We start from the raw sequence: 19,294 nt of genomic DNA on the forward strand, positions 1-19,294 counted from the left end.
TGAGAATCTTATCCTAGAATTCAAGTCCTCATTTATAAAATTAGAAAAAAGCTGAAAAACTATGTGGCTACTTTGGTATATAACCTCATGGCCATGAGCTTTTCTGTGCCTATGGATCTTTGATAGTTAAAGGTTCTCCCTATCTTAAACCCACTAGGTAACACAGTCAAAGAAGAGGAGAAAGAAAATATTTCTCAGAGAAAAAATTTTTCAGGTTCTTTTTTCATGTTGATAGAATTATGTTATCTGTTCTTAAAAGAATTCTTTGCAAAAGGATGCTTCGTACTGGTTATCTTTAAAAAAATTTTTTTGAAAGCTCTATGCATGTTTATTAGTTTAGCCATTAGAATTGTGATTTAAAAGAAAAGTATCAAACTCTTCCTGTTCCCTTCTCTTTCCCTAAATGCCCACATTTACATAATAATATCCAACCTGCATCAAACACTGCATTTCAGACTCTGTTTTTAAAACTTTTACAATTATTACTTCATTAAACCTTACCACAATCCTCTGAATTAAGTTGTGCTATTTTGCCCCTTTTACTAATGAATAAAATTGAGTGACAGATAGTAAATACCTTGCTCAATGACACCCCAGCAAAAGCAATGCTAGGATTCAAACCTCATTCTATGGACCTACAGTCCACTTTGGCATAATAGAAGTCTCATCTTTTAAGGGTTTTATTTGTTTGCTTGTTTTAAGATTTTACTTATTTGTCAAAGATAGAGCAAAGCAGGGGGAGCAGCTGGCAGAGGGAGAAGCAGCCTCCCTGCTGAGCAAGTAGCCAGATGTGGGACAAATCCCAGGACCTTGGGATCCTGACCTGGGCCAAAGGCAGCCACTTAACTAACTGAGCCACAGAGGCATCCCTTATGTGTTTTCTTAAAGATTATTAATTTATGGGGGAGGGGGGCAGAGGGAGAAAAAAATTCTCAAGCAGACTCCCTGCTGACATGGGACTGGCTCTCAGGACCCTGAGATCACATCCTGAGCACCCAGGTGCCCATAAAAATCATAGGTCTTAAGTTTTGTTTAAAATTATTAACCTACCTTATTATTACCCATGGAGGTTTGAAAAAGGACAAAACCAAAGTGATTTCTGGTTCATGAATTTGGGTTTAAACAAATGAATGTGTATGACCACGTGCATGTGTTTGAGCTCGTGTGTGTGTGTGTGTGTGTGTGTGTGTGTGTGTGTTGTGTGTTTGTGTGTGGTGGGTGAGTGAGGAGGCTAAGGTACTAATGTGAAAATTACCATATAGATAGTTTGGTATTTAATTGAATCCTGGGTACCATCATTTCCATGGTTAGAATGTAACATCTATGGTTATGAGACTTTATGAGTTTTACCACCGCTTAGGTTTGGTTCCTGCTTGTGGTGTTAATACATATTTCAGCATAATATACACAGATCCAATCTTGTAAAAAATGACCAAAAACAATATGAAAAAAACTATAAAATCTTACTGAAAAGCACAAAAAATAATTATGAATTATTTTAAAGATGCCAATTCTTCATTAGAGTATATATTGAAAACAATTCTGATTAAAAGCTTAGTAGAGATTATTTGGGTCTTGGCAGAATTATTCTAGAGCACATCTGGAAAATTAGCTTAATGAAGCCAACCATTAGCATTTTGAAAAAAAGAGTAAAAAGAAAGATATTCCCTACTAGGTAATGAATCATACAAAGCTATAATAATATTAAGAAAGTATTAATTACAAGGAACTGAAATAAAGATCCAAAGAACAAAATAGAAATTCTGAAGGAGAAAAGCACATATATAAAATTATACAGATAAAGAAAATATCGTTGCTAAAAGAGAGCCACAGACTCCTAATGGAGTCACTTGTGTTAGACCCACAGAACTAAGTTTATTGGTTTTTGGTTTTTGGTTTGTTTGTTTTTTGTTTTTAAGATTTATTTATTGGGATGCCTGGGTGGCTCAGTCGGTTAAGTGTCTGCCTTTGGCTCAGGTCATGTTCTCAGGGTCCTGGGATTGAGGCGCGCATTGAGCTCCTTGCTCAGAGGGAAGCCTCTGCCTGTTGCTCCCCCTGCTTGTGTTCTCTCTCCCTGACTAATAAATAAATAAAATCTTTTAAAATAATAAAAAATTAAAAAATAAGATTTATTTATTTATTTATTGAGAGAAATGGGGGCAAGGGGGCAGAGGGAGAGAATCTTTTAAGCAGACTCCCCAGTGAGTGAGGAGCCCAACCTGGGGTTCAATCCTACAATCTATGAGAACATGACCTGAGTGGAAATCAAGAGTTGGTCACTCAGCTGACTGAACTACCAGGTACCTCTTAAGTAGGGTTTAATAACTAATTACAGTTTCAACATTCCTAAGGAATTTAATCTTAATTGGTCAGTCTGAAATTTCCTGGTCAGCATCAGTGAGGTAATCCATCTAAGTCCCCCAAAGGGGGATGACCTTATCCAAAATAATTTTATTTTGTTTATGTCTTCTTTGTCCTGAGTTAAAAATGTTTCCCTTCCTATAGCCCATGGGAGCTCCCCTCTACTTGCTAGATGGAGTGCTGCCCAATTCATGAATCATTTAATAAAGCCAATTTGATCTTTAAATTTACTCACTTGAAATTTTGGTGTTTAGCATCATCAAAATTCATCAGGGAATAGAAATGTAAATCAATATACAGTGATGTGACAGTTAATTAGTGACAATTTTATATTTATACTAAAATAGATTTCATATTATTTGAGTAATTCAATATATTAGACATAATTTAAAATACAACAATTGATTTTATCCCAAGGAAGAATTTTTAAGTGATCACAGGAAAAAAGAAAAAAGATGAATGTAACTGCATAAAGGCTAAATCTCTGATGTATCACCAAACATAATAAAATTAAAAGCCAGAATTAGTCTGGAATTAAATTTTTTAAAATTGAAATGATGGAGAAAACAAATAACTGTGAAAGGAAAACTGTTGCCAAAGGACATAAACAGGCAATTCACAACAAATGAAACTGGTTTAAATAAATTAAAATCTTCAAAACAAATTCATACCCTTCTAGTATACTGAACAGTCTTGCTTCAATCATACTATCATAATAAACTAACCAATGCCTTTTGAAAGACAGAAAATAATCTAAGTGGTCAGCAAAAGAAAGAACTGTTAAATAAATATTATTCATCAATTTCAAAATTAAATTTTACATATGTAATGCACAAGGAATGCCCAGAATTAGTATCATAAAACCAGTATAAGAAGCCACAAAACATCTAAAATAAACTGTATGGAGAAGTCTGCTTGTATGAAATATATACAAAAATGGTTTCACAACGTAATATAAGGTTAAGAATTAAGATTTGCAAACTCTTTATGTTTTTGGAAGTTTACTTATACCTTTATATGTTTTTGGAAGTTTGCTTACTCTATTTGTATCCCATTTTTCTAATATAAAAAATAGAGATAATTCTCTGTACCTTATAGTTTTATTGAGTTTAGAACAGATTAACCATGTGATGAGTTTAGTACAGGGCCAGGCACTAAAAAGAGTGTAATAAATGTAATCTGTAATTATTATCTCTAAATGGTAGGATGGTATTATGAATATTTTTCCCTTTTAAATGAACATGAAATATTTTTACAAGAAAATTTTAAGCTTATTTTTTTAAGTTTCAGGGAAAGAAGTTATATATTGGCTTCTCAAAAGTCAAAGGTATAGTATAATCAGGAAGTCATGCATAGATGAAAATTCTTCCTCTTTTTATTTAGCCCTTTTCCATTAACTATAAGCCTTTTATATATAATCATCTTGTTCATTCATTTATTCATTACACAAATAATTATTTAATATACTAAGTACCAGGCAATAGTCTAAGTTGTGAGAGCATGTCAATGAATGATTTGTTTCTCTTTTATTACACAGCTTATATTCTGTTGTTGGAGACAAAGAATAAAAAAAAAAAAAGAAAGAAAAAAGAAATCAACATCATATGCCAATAAGTGCTAAAGAGGGAAATAAAGAAGTGGAAAATAAGTTTTTATAATAATTGAACAGATGGTTTTTAAGGAAAGACCCAATCATAACTTTTACTCACACCAAACTCATCAAATCAAGAGAATAAGAACTGTCCAACTCTCCAAAGTTTATAGTCAATTCTATAAACCAAATAGTTAGTGTAACGGAGGTAAAAGTGTATTATGAAATTTAAAAGAGATCATAATTGTAGTATATTTCTGAATATGCAGATAGTAAATATTTTAGTAGATTCAAATGTAATTTCAAGTATAGTTTCTATAAATTTATTAAATCAAATCTTTTAAATGTAGCATTTTTATGTAATTTTATCAGGATTATTAATGTATCACACATATAATAGTAGCAACAACAACCAATAATATTTGCTCAACACATATTATACCCAAATTATGCTAAGCGCTCCTTATGGAAATACTAAGAGGCTATTGCCGCTATTATCTCTGCTTTACAGAAGAGAAAATGAACGGTTAAACATTTTTACCCCAAACTACTAGTTTGTAAGTGATGCAGTCAGTTGAGATTAGGACCAGGTCTGTCAGATACCAAAATCAGTTACTTAAAATCTGTGGGCTCTTACTGCTTTGGGTTTGGGCATCTGAATGCATATGAAATATTTCCATTTTAACTAAGTCCTTCCATAATTACTTTTTTTAATTTCAAAAATTCACACATTAAATGACTAATTTAAAAAAAAAGTCTAAGTAGATTTGGCTACAATACAATAATTAAGTGGTTCATTGGCTTTAAATGTGCATTAGTGTTTGAAATAATTCAAGTGTTAGTTCATCCAGCCTAATGCATAAATTCTAGGAAGAATTCCAGAAGAATAACTTTTAGGAAGAATTTCAGAAATTCCATTTTACTTTTTTTTTTTTTTTTTTTGAGAGGGATATAAAGTGCACATTCATGTCCACCCAGGAGCTGGGAGATGGGGGAGGAGAGGGAGAGAATCTCCAGCACACTCCAGGCTGAGCACAGAACCCATTGTGGGGCTCAATCCCATGATCCCAAGATCATGACCCAAGCCTAAACCTCAAGTCAAATGCCCAACTGACTGAGCCACCCAGGAGGATGGAGGTTCTAGCTTTTTTAAAGGGATGGAAAGTTGATAAGTTACATAGAGCAATAAATTAGTACATAATATAGTGTACACTAACATGTCCTAGGATTTTTATACAGATTAAGATTATATAACAGGGGTAAATAAACCAAATAAATATGTCTTAAGAAGTATCTCAGAGTAGGGGATGCTGGATGGCTCAGTCAGTTGTCTGCCTTTGGCTCAGGTCATGATCCCAGAGTCCTGAGATCAAGCCCCACATCAGGCTCCCTGCTCAGTGGGGAGTCCGCTTCTCCCTTTACCCTTCAACCAACTCATGCTTATTCTGTCTTAAATAAATAAAATATTTTTAAAAAGAAGTATGTCAGAATAATTTTAATAGTGTCATAATGACACCAAATAAAAATACATTAAGTTCTCACTGTATGTTGGTAGCTATACTTTTCATGATTGGCATGTATTTTTTCAAATTTAAACTTCATGAAGTAAGTAGAATTTACTAATATGCAGACCGAGACACTGAAAACTTAAATAATATGGTCAACTCCTCCCCACTGTTTAACCTGAAGTCAGACTTTAAACTCATACCTAGTAACCGTGAAACTTCTAGAATGAAATCCAGTTCTAGAGATGCAGCATCATTATTCAAATAATTTTAACTATGTTATATTTCCCTTTTTAGTACAATAGTTTTCATAAAGAATTTCTTGGAAATTGAAGGGGAAAAGAATAACTCCAAGCACACTAGAAACTATACTAATCACTGAATCATCAGATCTTAGGCTTTGGGCTATGGGTGAACATGTGAGTGTGCTTATGGGACTGTGGGGCATCTGTGAATAGTAATGGAATATTATAGAAAAATATTCATTGAATTATACCTGTTTTTACAGTGATTAGTATATAACATAACTGACTTTGGTTGTTTGGATAACCATCTGTCACAAGTGTTAGAAAGCACTTACTATTTTGGTATAAATTGGGTTATAGTTGGCCAAATAACACCATAATATTCTGGAGGAATATTTAATATGGAACTTTTTGTTCCTGTAGGCTTTTATCATGTTTTTTTTTGGCAGGGGGTTGTTGGGGAAAGAAGTCCACACTGTCAGATAATATCTTTTTATTGAAGTATATAATTTTTGTCCCTACCATCTAATTCTAACTCCTATCTCTGCAGTAGATATGAATATATCTGTAAATAGGTATGTGATGTGTCAGTGGGTATTAGAACCTATGAATAGATTTGTGTTCCCAAAAAGTACCATCCAAATCTCCTTAGATGAGCTGTACTTTGCTGTCATTCTGTTTTACAAAATGGCTAAATCACCAAATGGAAATGGATCGAGAAACCATTAAAATGGGAGCATGGAAATGTAGAGAAAGAAAATAGAATTTTGCCTTTTTAACATCTGGGTTTAAATCCAGTGCTTTGGCTGGCTGGATGGCACCTCTGACTAGTACTAAAGATACTAAACGTTAGCAAAAAAAATTTTACTCTCAATGTGTCTATTACATCACAAATAAGACATTTCAGGTACAGTACTATTACATTCCGGTGTACTTTTGGAATACTGTAATAGGCTTTCAGATTGAATGAAAGGGTCTTACAGTGATGGGCACCAAACCGCCTTGTGTAAGTATGTCAAAGGAAAGTTGCAAGACTGGGAGAAAAGATGTATTTAAGTTTTACACATTTATGAGAAAGGAATGAGAAACATATCACTTTCTGTAGTATTTGTTTTTTCTCTGCTTTCTTAGGAAGGAAATTTAACACACGCACACACACACGCACACACACGTCCACGGGTGACAGTAGGACTGGAATACAATTACAAGTTTCCTCACAGCAGTAAACTCTCAATCCCAGCTGTGCTTTCAGTGGCATGAGCCGGCTTGATTATGCTAAAGCACCCCTGGACTCCTTCCTCTTTTGTTTCATTCCACCCAGAGTCTTAAAGCTTAAACATTTGACATGCTTGGGCAGTTTTCTCTCTAATTTCACCCAAGCTCACTGTGCAGTGAGTTTAATGTGTAGGTGTAGCCTGTAGGTGCAAGTAGCTTCTTCAGTATTTTTTTCCCTTTAGCCATCTGAATGCTGGATGCATTCCAAGCTGGAGTGAATGTATATTATGGTAAGAAGTTAAACCATATCACAAGAGAAATAATATTAGCACACCAACCTGATTTGAATCAATATCCATGTAGGCATAGGTTGACTTTGAAATGGCAGTTATAGTGCTTCTGGCTTCAACAACATAAAGGATGAAACTCTATAGAAAATCAACAAATCTTATATATTGGGGTGCATTAAGTTTAGTTATAACTTTTGAAAATATTTAGTGAGAGAATGTTCATGTATTTGTTCATATACTAATTTCTCATTATTTAATGTTAAAGACCGTATAATTATTTAATTTGAAAAAAAAATTTTTATATAACAACAAAATTGGTCCCAAGCCAGAAGTTGGAGCACCAGCTTTCAATCCTTCAGTATTCTGGAACTCTTTGCTACTTAGTGAAAGTACAGTGAAACTCATTAGTACTGAAATAGTGGGTATATGAAGCATGGCAAATAATAAGTGTCTAGGTCACCATGGGGGCCTTCTAGTATCCTTCTAAATACAGCAGAACACATATCTTATGTAGACCTTACTGTATGCATGCTCTACTATGAAAAGAGATTTTGTTGATCTTATTCTGGCTTGTTTCTCAATCATCTCAATTCCTTTGTGAATTTATTTAGCAATAAAAAAATCTGTACCTTAGAAAAGATATAGATTATTTTTGGTAGAATTTCAAACATAGTGGGAAATATTTCAGAGGTGGGAAGACCCTGATGGCAATTTATAGTTTTGGATTCTGTGATTGTGTGGACCTGTGGCAGGGTGGAGTGTGTCTGATGTATGTATGTATGTATGTGTGTATGAAATTTCACAAGTAAATAGAGAATGGTGTGTCCCAAAAGGAAATGTGTCAGAACCTCCTTTGTGCAGTAGTTATCTTTTATCAGCTACATACATACGGAATGATAATCACATATGTAACAAACTCTCATGTAGTGACCTGGAAAATCTACCCCTTTCTCTTTCAGTGAAGATTGCATATTGAGCACATGTAAGAAGGATATTTCATAATAAACTCATATCACATGCAATTTATATTTTAAGTAATTATTTGCAAACTTTGCTAACATGAATCTTATTGGTTACCCCATAATGAGTCATCCACATCATCAAATTCACACAACTTGGATGAGAATTGCAGTTTTCAAGCAGCAAGAGGAAAAACATGGGGGTCATGAAGTACATTATTTGCTCTTTTTAAAATGCTTTATTTAAAAAATCATGATAAAAATGGCATTAGTTCTTATAAAACTTTTCTAAGAATCATGGGTAGAGGTTCTTAGCTTCCTTATGTGAACACTAATAGAGTAGTGACTGTCACCTTGACATCATTTATACCCTCTGATTAACCAGTTCAGGACTGTCATTCTGTCAGAGCCTCAGCAGTTAACACTGACTAGGAAGCTGACTTTCAGGCACCTACAGTGGTGTTTTAAAGGGAATGGTAATGAGAGAGATAAATTATTCCCTGTCACAGTGCATTCGAAGTAAACTCTGTACCCACCATGGCAATGAAGAATTCCCCTACTAAATGTGCAGTGATCCTGATGGCAGTAATGTAGACACAGGTGAAACTTGAATGGAGAGTGAGGAAAAATAATATTAAGTTATTTTATAAAGAAGAAGGAAAAGAGCATCAAAGAAAGAAAGGAAACCCAAGTCTTGGGTTTGATTCTGCTATTATTAAGATGTGTGACTATAGGAAATGGCTTAACTTTCCTGATCTTTCATCTTCTCTTGGGTAAATGAATGTGTTGGGCTAGAGCAGCAGATCCCAACTTACTTCAAGAAGTGTTGGTTAATTGAGGCACCTGGGTGGCTCAGTTGGTTAAGTGTCTGCCTTTAGCTCAGGTCATGATCCCTGGGTCTCTCTCTCTCAAATAAATAAAGTCTTTTTAAAAAATGAAACATTGGTTAATAGATCATGTAAAATAAACATTTACAGATAAAATACATTTGATAAATTCTGTGAATGAAGTCCACTACACCATGAGCCTATATCAAAATGCATTCTAACAACTTAATAGGGTATAAAGTATCTTGTCATAAAATTTTGCCGAGCCCTATAGTTTTTTACTCTGGCTGCCTATGTGAAGCACCTAGGGAGTTTAAAGAAATACTCAGGACACCCTGCTAGATCTAAATAACCAGGATTCTGCAAGGATGGGTTCTGGGCATCAATAACAACAATCCTTGTCCACCACCACCACCCACTTTGCCAAGATGAGAATAGCATTAACCTTGGAAACCAAACTGGAGGACCTCACAATCAGAGGAAGGCCCTAATATAAAAAAAGCCTGACCATACTCAAAGGAAGAGTAATTCTGCCAGTTCACCTTCAGGATCAACTGAACCATAAACTCTTGCTGAGTTTCCAGCCTACCTGCCTACCATGCAGATTTTAGACTTGCCAACTTCCACAATCACCATGGGCCAATTTCTTAAAATCTCCCTCCCTCTCTCAACTCTTTCAATCTCTGTCTCAGTTTCTTCCTCCCCTCACACTTCCATCACCACCAAGGAATATCACTTGGTAACATTGCTCATTGTTTCACCAACTTAAGGATTATATACCAGGCTGATTCTGCCATGAAAAACAACCACAACTCTTTAATGCAATTTTCTAATACTATCACAGTTGAAAATGTTTCTCCTTTCAGATCTATTTTTGCTTTCTGTATCATGGGTGAGTAGTTCTTCATTGGAGGCCAGATTTGAAACATTTTGGGTTTTGCAGACTGTAGGACCTGTGTTGCAACAGTATCAATTCTGCACCTGTGTCGTGAAAGCAGCCATAGGTGATACATAAATGGACATAAATAGGTGTTTTCAAGGAAATTTTTATTTACAAAAAGAAATGTGAGTCTATTTATGTGTAGTTTGCAAACTATACTCTAGATCGTATAAGAATCAGTACATTTATAAATTATGGTCCTATTTTTCCCTATTTCCCAATACTCAGTAATTCTGTCTTTATATCTAATATTTATCATGCTTATAGACTTTCTTTTAAGAATCTGTACATGTTTTATTCTTAATTCAATCTGAATTTTAAATAAAATATTCTAACTTCTTTGGAACATTTTTCTGTTTATACTTATTTGTACTTCTTAGTAGTCTTTTGGTCTCATCGTGGATTTTCTTCAGATTCTTTCCTAATTCGTAGGTGTTATATTATTTCTTTTCCACTTGTTAATAATTTTCATTTTTATAATAAGATTTAAAATATTCTGCAAAAAAGTTGATTATCTCTTCTCTTTTATAATATTACTTTCTTAGTCTTAAAATTAATTCTGTCTGAAAGAATATCAGCTTTTAGGTCATGTTTATAGACTTTAACTCTTCTCCTCTGTATCAGACAACACACATATTGGTGTAAATATGACAATTCATTCTCCAGTATAGTTTTGTGACTTGAGATGAGAGACTTTAAAAAAATTATTTGGTGTTTTTAAAAGCACATTTCATGGCAGAGAACTTTGGAAATTCAGTGGTTGTGGATATTTAAGGCTTTTCTATCAACTTTTTTATTTAAAGTACATTGGCCTCTATGAATGAAATTAATGGCATAACTTTGGCATAAACAAATACTCCCAGTATAAATCAACATGTTTCATGATTTCTGGAAGACAATGCTGGCCAAAAATTCAGAGACCAATGCAGTAAGAGCTGTTATCAGAAGTGAAGCTATATATTATCAAGAATGTAGACTATATAGAAATGATTATTAAACATGTCTTGAGCTCTGCTCTATGGGTAAGCTACTTTTTCTAGTGTCATTAAAGTAATTTCAAATTCTCATTACTTCAGACCTCTACAAAATTGAATATTAGGTTAAATGACTATGGAAAACAATTTGGTTTCCAACTTATCTGTTTCTTTACTTATTTATTCATGTTTTAAATTTGGATATACATGACACACAATGTTATATTAGTTTCAGGTGTACACCATAGTATACCAACTTCTCTAAATATTATGCTGCACTTACCACAAGTGTAATTACCATCTGACACCATACAACATTATTACAATATTCCCTATGCCCTGTCTTTTATTCCCATGACTTACTCATTCCATAACTAAAAGCGTGTATCTCCTACTCCCCTTCATGCATTTTGCACACCTTTAACCTGCTTCCCTCTGGCATTCATCAAGTTTGTTCTCTTTATAGCTCTGATTCTGTTATTGTTGTTGTTGTTGTTTATTTTTTAATTTTTTTACATTTTTAAGGTTTCACATGTGAGTGAAATCTTCTGGTATTATCTTCTTAGTCTTATTTATTTCACTTATCGTGATACCTTCTAGGTTCATCCATGTTGTCACAAATGACAAAAATCTCATCCTTTTTTATGGCTCTATAATATCTGTGTGTGTGTGTGTGCATGTGTGTGCCCCACATCTTTGTTCATTCTTCATTCATCTATTGTTGGACACTTGGGTTGCTTCCATATCTTGGCTATTATAAATGCTTTGATAAACATAAGGGTGCATATATTTTGCCAAATTAGTCTTTGTTTGTTTGTTTGTTTGTTTTCCTTGAGTAGTGGAATTATTGGATCATATAGTACTTTTATTTTTAGTTTTTTGAGGAACTTCCATACTGTTTTCCACAGTGCATATACAATTTACCTTCCCATCAGTAGTGCACAAGGATTCCTTTTACTTCACATCCTTGTCAGCACTTGTTATTTCTTGTTTTTTGTTTTGTTTTGTTTTTATCCATTCTGACAGGTGTAAGAGGATGTCTCACTGGGGGTGTGATTTGCATTTCCATGATGATTAGTGATGTTGAGCATACTTTCATGTGTCAACTTAATAATATTCAGAGCCTCTACCTATTTTTTAATCAGATTGCTTGTTTTTTTTTTTTTTGTTTGTTTGTTTGTTTTGTTTTGTTTTGTTTTTGGTGTTCAGTTGTGTGAGTTCTTTATATGTTTTGAATATTGACCTCTTATCAGATATGTCATTTTCAAGTATCTTCTCCCATTCAGTAGGTTGCCTTTTTGTTTTGTTGATGTTTGCTTTTGCTGTGCAAAAGCTTTTTATTTTAACGTTGTCCCAATAGTGTTGCTTGTTTCTCTTGCATGATGAGACATATCTAGAAAAATGCTTTTATGAGCCAATGTTAGAAAAATGACTGCCTGTGTTCTGTTCTTTTTTTTTTTTTTTTTAAATAGTTTGGTCTCATAGTTAGGTCTTTAATGCATTTTAAGTTTATTTTTATGTATGGTGTTATAAAGTGGTTCAATTTATCTATTTTGATAAATTAGAAAAATTGATCATTAAGTTGATTTCCTGCTCTAGAATAGTTTTTTATACTCACTTTTTTCTTTTTGTTCATTAACTTTGTAAAGGTATAATTTACATAAAATAAAAACCTATTTTTAAAAAAATTTTAAATTTTTTATTTAATTTCCAATTAATTAACATGTCACATAATTTTAGTTTCGGGCTACAATATTGTGATTCAATACTTCCATAGAACAGCTAGTGTTCATCACAGTTAGTGCCCTCCTTAATTTTAAGTGAACAGTTTGATGTGTTTATAAAACCCACTGTAATCACCACCCAGATCAGATATAGAACATTTCCATCATGCTAAAACATTCTCTCAAGCTTCTTTGGCAATAAACTTCACTCTTCATACCTGACACACTAAATTAATGATCTGATTACTTTTGCCCATTCTAGAATTTTATATCAATGAAAATATATAGTGTGCACAAATTGTGTCTGGATATTTTCATTAAAAAATATTTCTGAGCCTCATTCAAATTGTTGCTTGTGTAAGTGTTTTGCTCCTTTTTATTACTGAATGTGTTTTCATATTTCAAGTGTGTATTTTTGTGGGCAGAATATAATTGTATATATATTTTTTGAAAGCAGTCTTAATAGTTTATCCCTTTTGCTTCATGTGTTTAGTCCATTTACATTTAATATAATTATTGATATTATATTTGTTTTTGTCTTTTACTTTTCCTTTGGAATTACTTGAATACCATTAGAATTCCATTTTGTCTTTTGGACTAGTGTTAAGTCATTTTGTTTTATGGTGTGTTAGTTGCTACTGTGTTTACAATATATATTTTGAGTTTACTATCATCTACTTGCACATAATGTGCCATTTGCATATATAACTGTATTTCTACTTCTGTTGTCATTTGTGTTATTACTGTAACATATTTTACTTTCACAAATGACATATCTTGGTACTTAATATCTTGGTATTATTTTTTATCAGAACAATTGTTTTTAAAGAAAATTTAAAAAATGAAAATATTTTATATTTGTACATATAATGCATAAATATAACTTCTACTAGTTTCCATCAGAAAACATTTCTTCATCTCATAGAAGTTTATGTAGTACAGGTTGACTATTGCTGTATACTTTAAAATTTTGCCTGTCATTAAATGGCATTGTTTAGCCATAATTTTTGAAACATATATTTTCTTTGTATTGATTTCTAGCATAACTCTTTTACAGTAAATTAAAAATTTCCATTCGGGGCACCTGGGTGGCTCAGTGGGTTAAAGCCTCTGCCTTCAGCTCAGGTCATGATCCCAGAGTCCTGGGATCGAGCCCCACATTGGGCTCTCTGCTCAGCAGGGAGCCTGCTTCCTCCTCTCTCTCTGCCTGCCTCTCTGTCTACTTGTGATCTCTGTCTGTCAAATAAATAAATAAAATCTTTAAAAAAAGTTTACAAAGCATGAGGTAACTTGTTAAAAAAATTAAAAAAATAAAAATTTCCATTTATTATCTCCAATTACTCTCATGAATATTAAGTGGTCATTTTAATTTTCTTTTCCCTGAATGTAATATGTCTGTTTTTCTTTGTCTGCTTTAATTTTTTCTCTGTTAATCATTTTCATCAATTTGAGCATATGTATTGGGGTAATGAAGTTTGGGGTTTATTGAGTCTCTTGGATTTATGGATTGATATTTTTACCAAATCTGGAATTTTTTAGCTATTATTTTATTTATATATCCCTCCCCATCTTTGGGATACTCCAATTATAAATAAAAATATATGCACATATTTATATTAAATACAATAAATATTTGTATTATATGTTATATATAGCATTCTTTATATCATGTAATATATATGTATTTGTTAGACTGCTAATAGTGTCCATTAAGGCTGTTTTGTTCACCCTTTTCCTTTTTCTCTCCGTATGTTTTTGTTTGAATAGTTTCTGTTGCCTTATTTTCAAGTTCAGTTATGTTTTTGGGAAAACCTGATCTCCTATTTAGCCTATCTATACCAGATATACTATTAGATGTTAAGTTTCATTTGATAATTTTTTAAATTTGTCATTTTTCTCACTACTGTATTGTGCTTTGGTTTAAATACCTATACTATAGTAGTAGTAGTAGTAGTTTGTTTGTTTGTTTAAGTACTTTTCTTATAATTAAATCATTCTGTAATTTCTGTTTCTGTTTTTGTTGACTGATTTTTCTCCTTGTTATATCTCACATTTTTTTTCGACCTTTTTTACCTATTTGGTAATTATTGATTGGATACTTGACATTTGAATATTGTTGATCCTGCTGTCTTCCTTAAATAGTTTTGTCCTGGCAAGACATTAATTTAATTTCCAATCACCTTAATCTTTTTGAAGCTTGATTTTATCCTTTGTTAATGCACATCTAGAATAGCCTTATATTTCCTCTGACTTTAATGTTTGTTCTCAGGCTTGGCATTTCTGAGGTGTCTACTGAATTTCCTGGGTGTTCAGTGAAGCATCTGTGAGGCTGTAGGATCTGAAACACATCTCAGTTAGTGTGAACTTGTGAGCTCAGATACTAGTTTAGTTTACTGTCACCTTGTAGGTTCTTCACTCATAAGTTTTCTTGCCTGGCGTCACAGAGTGTCAGCCTTTGTATGTTCAATTTAATATTCAGCCAGAGGTTAAGTGAACTGAGCATCTTTTAAAATTTCTGGGTATATTTTCCTCCATGTAGATACCACTTTATGGTGCATTGCCCTACAAATCCTAACCATCTGAGGCTACCTCATCTCAGGAAGACAAGATGTGCTTTGATTCCTTTTTCCTGAAATTTGGCCTGGAAAGTGCCTCCAAAAGCCTGGAAATTGTAGGGTATACCTCATTTGTTTTTCTTCTCTTAGAATTTAAGCTCTGTGTTATCTACTGTCTTAATATCAATGAAGAGGGTTTTTTTTTTTTTAAATATATAGATAGTTTGTCTAATTTTCTAGGATTTTTTTGTGTATATTGTGTTTTGTTTTTAATGGCAATAGGGCTAGCCTAGTACCAGTGATTCAGTCTTGGCTAGAAGCAGAAGTCCCTGTTACTGTGTTTGTTTGTGGGTTTGTTTTTAGTTTTATTTTTTGTTTATTGTTTGTTTGTTTATTTTGTTTTGTTTTTTTGTTTTTGTATGAGACCGGCTTTATTTTCTATGGGCATTTTTATAGTTGTTGCTTAGTTAATACAAAGTGTGACTTCTTTATATTGTGCCACTTCCTGAAGATGTTTTGTCATGGAATATGTGTGTAACAGAACTCCTATATACCTATCACCAGACTCCAGTGTTCTTGAGAAATAGCTTGGGAACCACTGATTCAGTAACAAAGGTCATTATACTCAGTATTTGTGCATTAGGACTCATTTAAGTGAATGGAAAGTCTCAAATGAAAAAAAATCATTTAGAAGTTAATATCATTTAATTTCCACTTCATTTGAAAGTTTCTATTACCTATGTGACCTGCTTTACAAAAGTAATATAAATAGTAAGTAATTAGCATAATAATTATATGATTTTTTAAGAGACCTTAAAGCATCTTATTCTACTATGGATGTTAATATGTTCAGAGAATCTTTAAGGGTTTGCACTGTTTTGTTTTGTTTTGTTTTCCTTCACATCCATCACTGCACACATATATCTTTTTTGTGTGTATATGTGAGAGACTAAGATCTATTCCCTAGCAGATTTCGATTATACCATACAATGTTATCAAATATAATTACAGTGTTATATATTCTGAAAATTTGTACTTTTACCAATGTCTCCCTATTTTCCCTATCTTCCAGCACCTGGCAAATACTTTTCTATTCTCTATTTTTATGAGTTTGACTTTTCCTTGGGTTTTACCTATAATTGATACTATTCTGTATTTGTCTTCTTCTGTCTGGCTTAATTCACCTATCATAAGTTCCTCAAGGTCCATCCATGTTATTAGAAATGGCAGGATTTCCCTCTTTTCATAGCTGAATACAATTCCACTGTATATGTAGACCACATTTTCTTTATTAATTCATCCAATGACTGACACTTAGGTTGTTTCCATATCTTGGCTATTATGATTACTGCTGCAGTGAACATGTGGGTACATCCTGTTTTTATTTCCTTTGAACATATGCCCAGAAATAGGATTGTTGGATCATATGATAATTCTATTTTTACTTTTTTAGAAGACTCCACACTGTTTTCCGTAATGGCTACACCAATTTACATTCCCACCAAATGTGCACAAGGATTGCCTTTTCCTCACAGCCTCATCAACACTTGTTATCCCTCATCTTTTTGGTCATAGCCATTCTAACAGTTGTAAGGGGACTACAATCTCATTGTAATTTTAATTTTCATTTCTTTGATGATTAGTGATCTTAAGTACTTCTTCCTATACTTGTTGACTATTGGCATGCCTTCTTTGTAAAAATGTCTTTGTAAAAATGTCTTCTCTGTTCACTTATTAATTGGATTTTTTTTCTTTTTGATGTTGAATTGTGTGAATTCCTTATGTAGTTTGGATAATCACCCTTTATTTGATATATGATTTGCAAATATTTTCTCCAGTGCCATAGGTTCTTTTTTTTTTTTTTTTCATTTTGTTGATGGTTTCCTTGCTGTGCCCAAGATTTTTAGTTTGATATCTTCACATTTGTTTATTTTTGCTTTTGTTGCCTTTGTTTCGGTATCAAATGCAGAATCATTGCCAAGACTGATGTCAAGAGTTTACTGTCTGTTTTCTTCTAAGAGTTTTATAGTTTTAGGTCTTGACGCCTTTACTTCATTTTGAGTTCAATTTTGCATATGATGTAAAGTAGGAATCTAGTTTCATTCTTTTTCATGTGACTGTCCAATTTTCCCAAAACCATTTATTGAAGACACTGCTATTTCCCCATTGTATTTTCTTTGGATCCTTTGTTGTAAATTAGTTGACCATATATGTGTGGGTTTATTTCTGGGCTTTCTATTCTGTTCCATTTATCTATGTATCTGCTTTAATCCAATGCCTTATTGTTTTGATCACTATGCAACTATGTTCATCAGGAATATTGGCATGTAATTTTCTTTTTTGGTAATATCTTGTCTTTTTGGTATCAGACATAAAATGTTTGAAAGTGTTTCCTCTCTTATATTTTTTTGGAAGAGTTTGAGAAACACTGGTATTCTTCTTTAAATGTTTAGTAGAATCCACCAGTGAAACCATCTGGTTCTGGGCTTTCCTTTGTGGAGAGATTTTGATTACTACTTCAGTTTCCTCCTAAGAATTAATCTCTTCAGGTTTTCTTTTTTTTAATGGTTCAGTCTTGGCAGTTTGTATGTTACTAGCAATTCATCCATTTCTTCTAGATTATATGATTTGTTGGCATGTAATTGTTCAATTAGTCTCATGAACTTTTATATTTCTAAATATGTTTCCTTGTTTGCTTATAGGGAGGGAGGGGCAGAGGGAGAGGAGAAGAGAATTTTAAACAAGCGACATACTCAGTTTGTAACCCACTGTGGGGCTTGATCTCACAACCCTGAGATCATGACCTTGAGATCATAACTTCAGCCAAAATCCAGAGTCAGAAACATAACCAACTGAGCCACTCAGGTGGCCCCAGTCTTTTGTATTTCTATAGTATCAGTTGTAACACCTCCTTCATTTTTTATTTTATGTTAACCCTCTTTTTCTTTTTCCTTTTTCTTGCTCTTTTCCTGGTGAATCTAACTAAAATTTTGTTCATTTTGTGTATATTGTTCAAAAATCAGCTCTTGGTTTCATTGATCTTTTGTGTTATCTCTTCAGTCCCTATTCTACTTATTTCCACTTTAATTTTGTTATTTCCTTCCCTCTGCCACCTTTGAGTTTAATTCTTTTTCCCCCTCATTTGTTGAGTTATATAATTAGACTCTTTATGATGCTTCTTTTTTTCTGAATGGAATCATTTATTGCTATAAACTTCCCTCTTAAAACTGCTTTTGCTGCATTTTATATCTTGGTCATTATATTTACATTTTAATTTGTTTCAAGGTATTATTTGGTTTCCCTTTTGATTTCTTCTTTGAACAATTTTTTGTTCAATAACATGCTGTTTATTCTTAACATGTTTGTGAATGTTCCAGTTTTGTTTTCATGTTTCTTTGGATATTTGGTAACTAATTTCTGGTGCACTCTTCTTTTTCTAGAAAAGTTTTTCATTTTTTTTTTCTTTCTTTTTTCACTTAGGACATCTAACTACTATAAACTTTTATGGTCCATAAAATGGCTATATGCCTTCAGTTTTCCCCTGCTGTTTACTTCTCTTTCCTTTAATACTACTGCCTTTCAGTGTAATCTACAGGTATCCTTTAGCTCCTTCTGGTATATTCAGAGTTAACAGAGGTTCATGACCTTTCACTAAAGACTTGATCTGAGTCAATAAAATTGCACCATCAGCAAACACTTTGTATGTAATCTAGTCACTGGAATGAAAGAAATTGAAGCCTAATTTCATTTACCCTAAAAGTCTGCAGTGCGTGTGGGAAACATGTAAAAGAAAGAAAGCAAAGCACAAAGGTACACAAAATCAATCACTTAAAAAAAATTAAACTTTTTATTTTACACTTTGTTAATATTTATAGTCTGGTACTGACTAAAGCATGCAGCCAGAAAGCATAATTTAAAATTCAATTAATCTACACTTTCTTTTAATTTCCAAATATTTTATTCATTCATCTAAGGAGAAGATAACCATAAGCTAGAAGTCATCTTACAGAGATGATAAGCTAAATAAGTTAAAATTTTATATCTAAGTAAGTCGTTGTTAATTTGGTTGAACATATATAAGCTGCAGGAGTATTCTTTTGTCCCATTT

Source organism: Mustela nivalis (assembly GCF_964662115.1).
Source record: "Mustela nivalis genome assembly, chromosome: 7".
NCBI lineage: Eukaryota > Metazoa > Chordata > Mammalia > Carnivora > Mustelidae > Mustela > Mustela nivalis.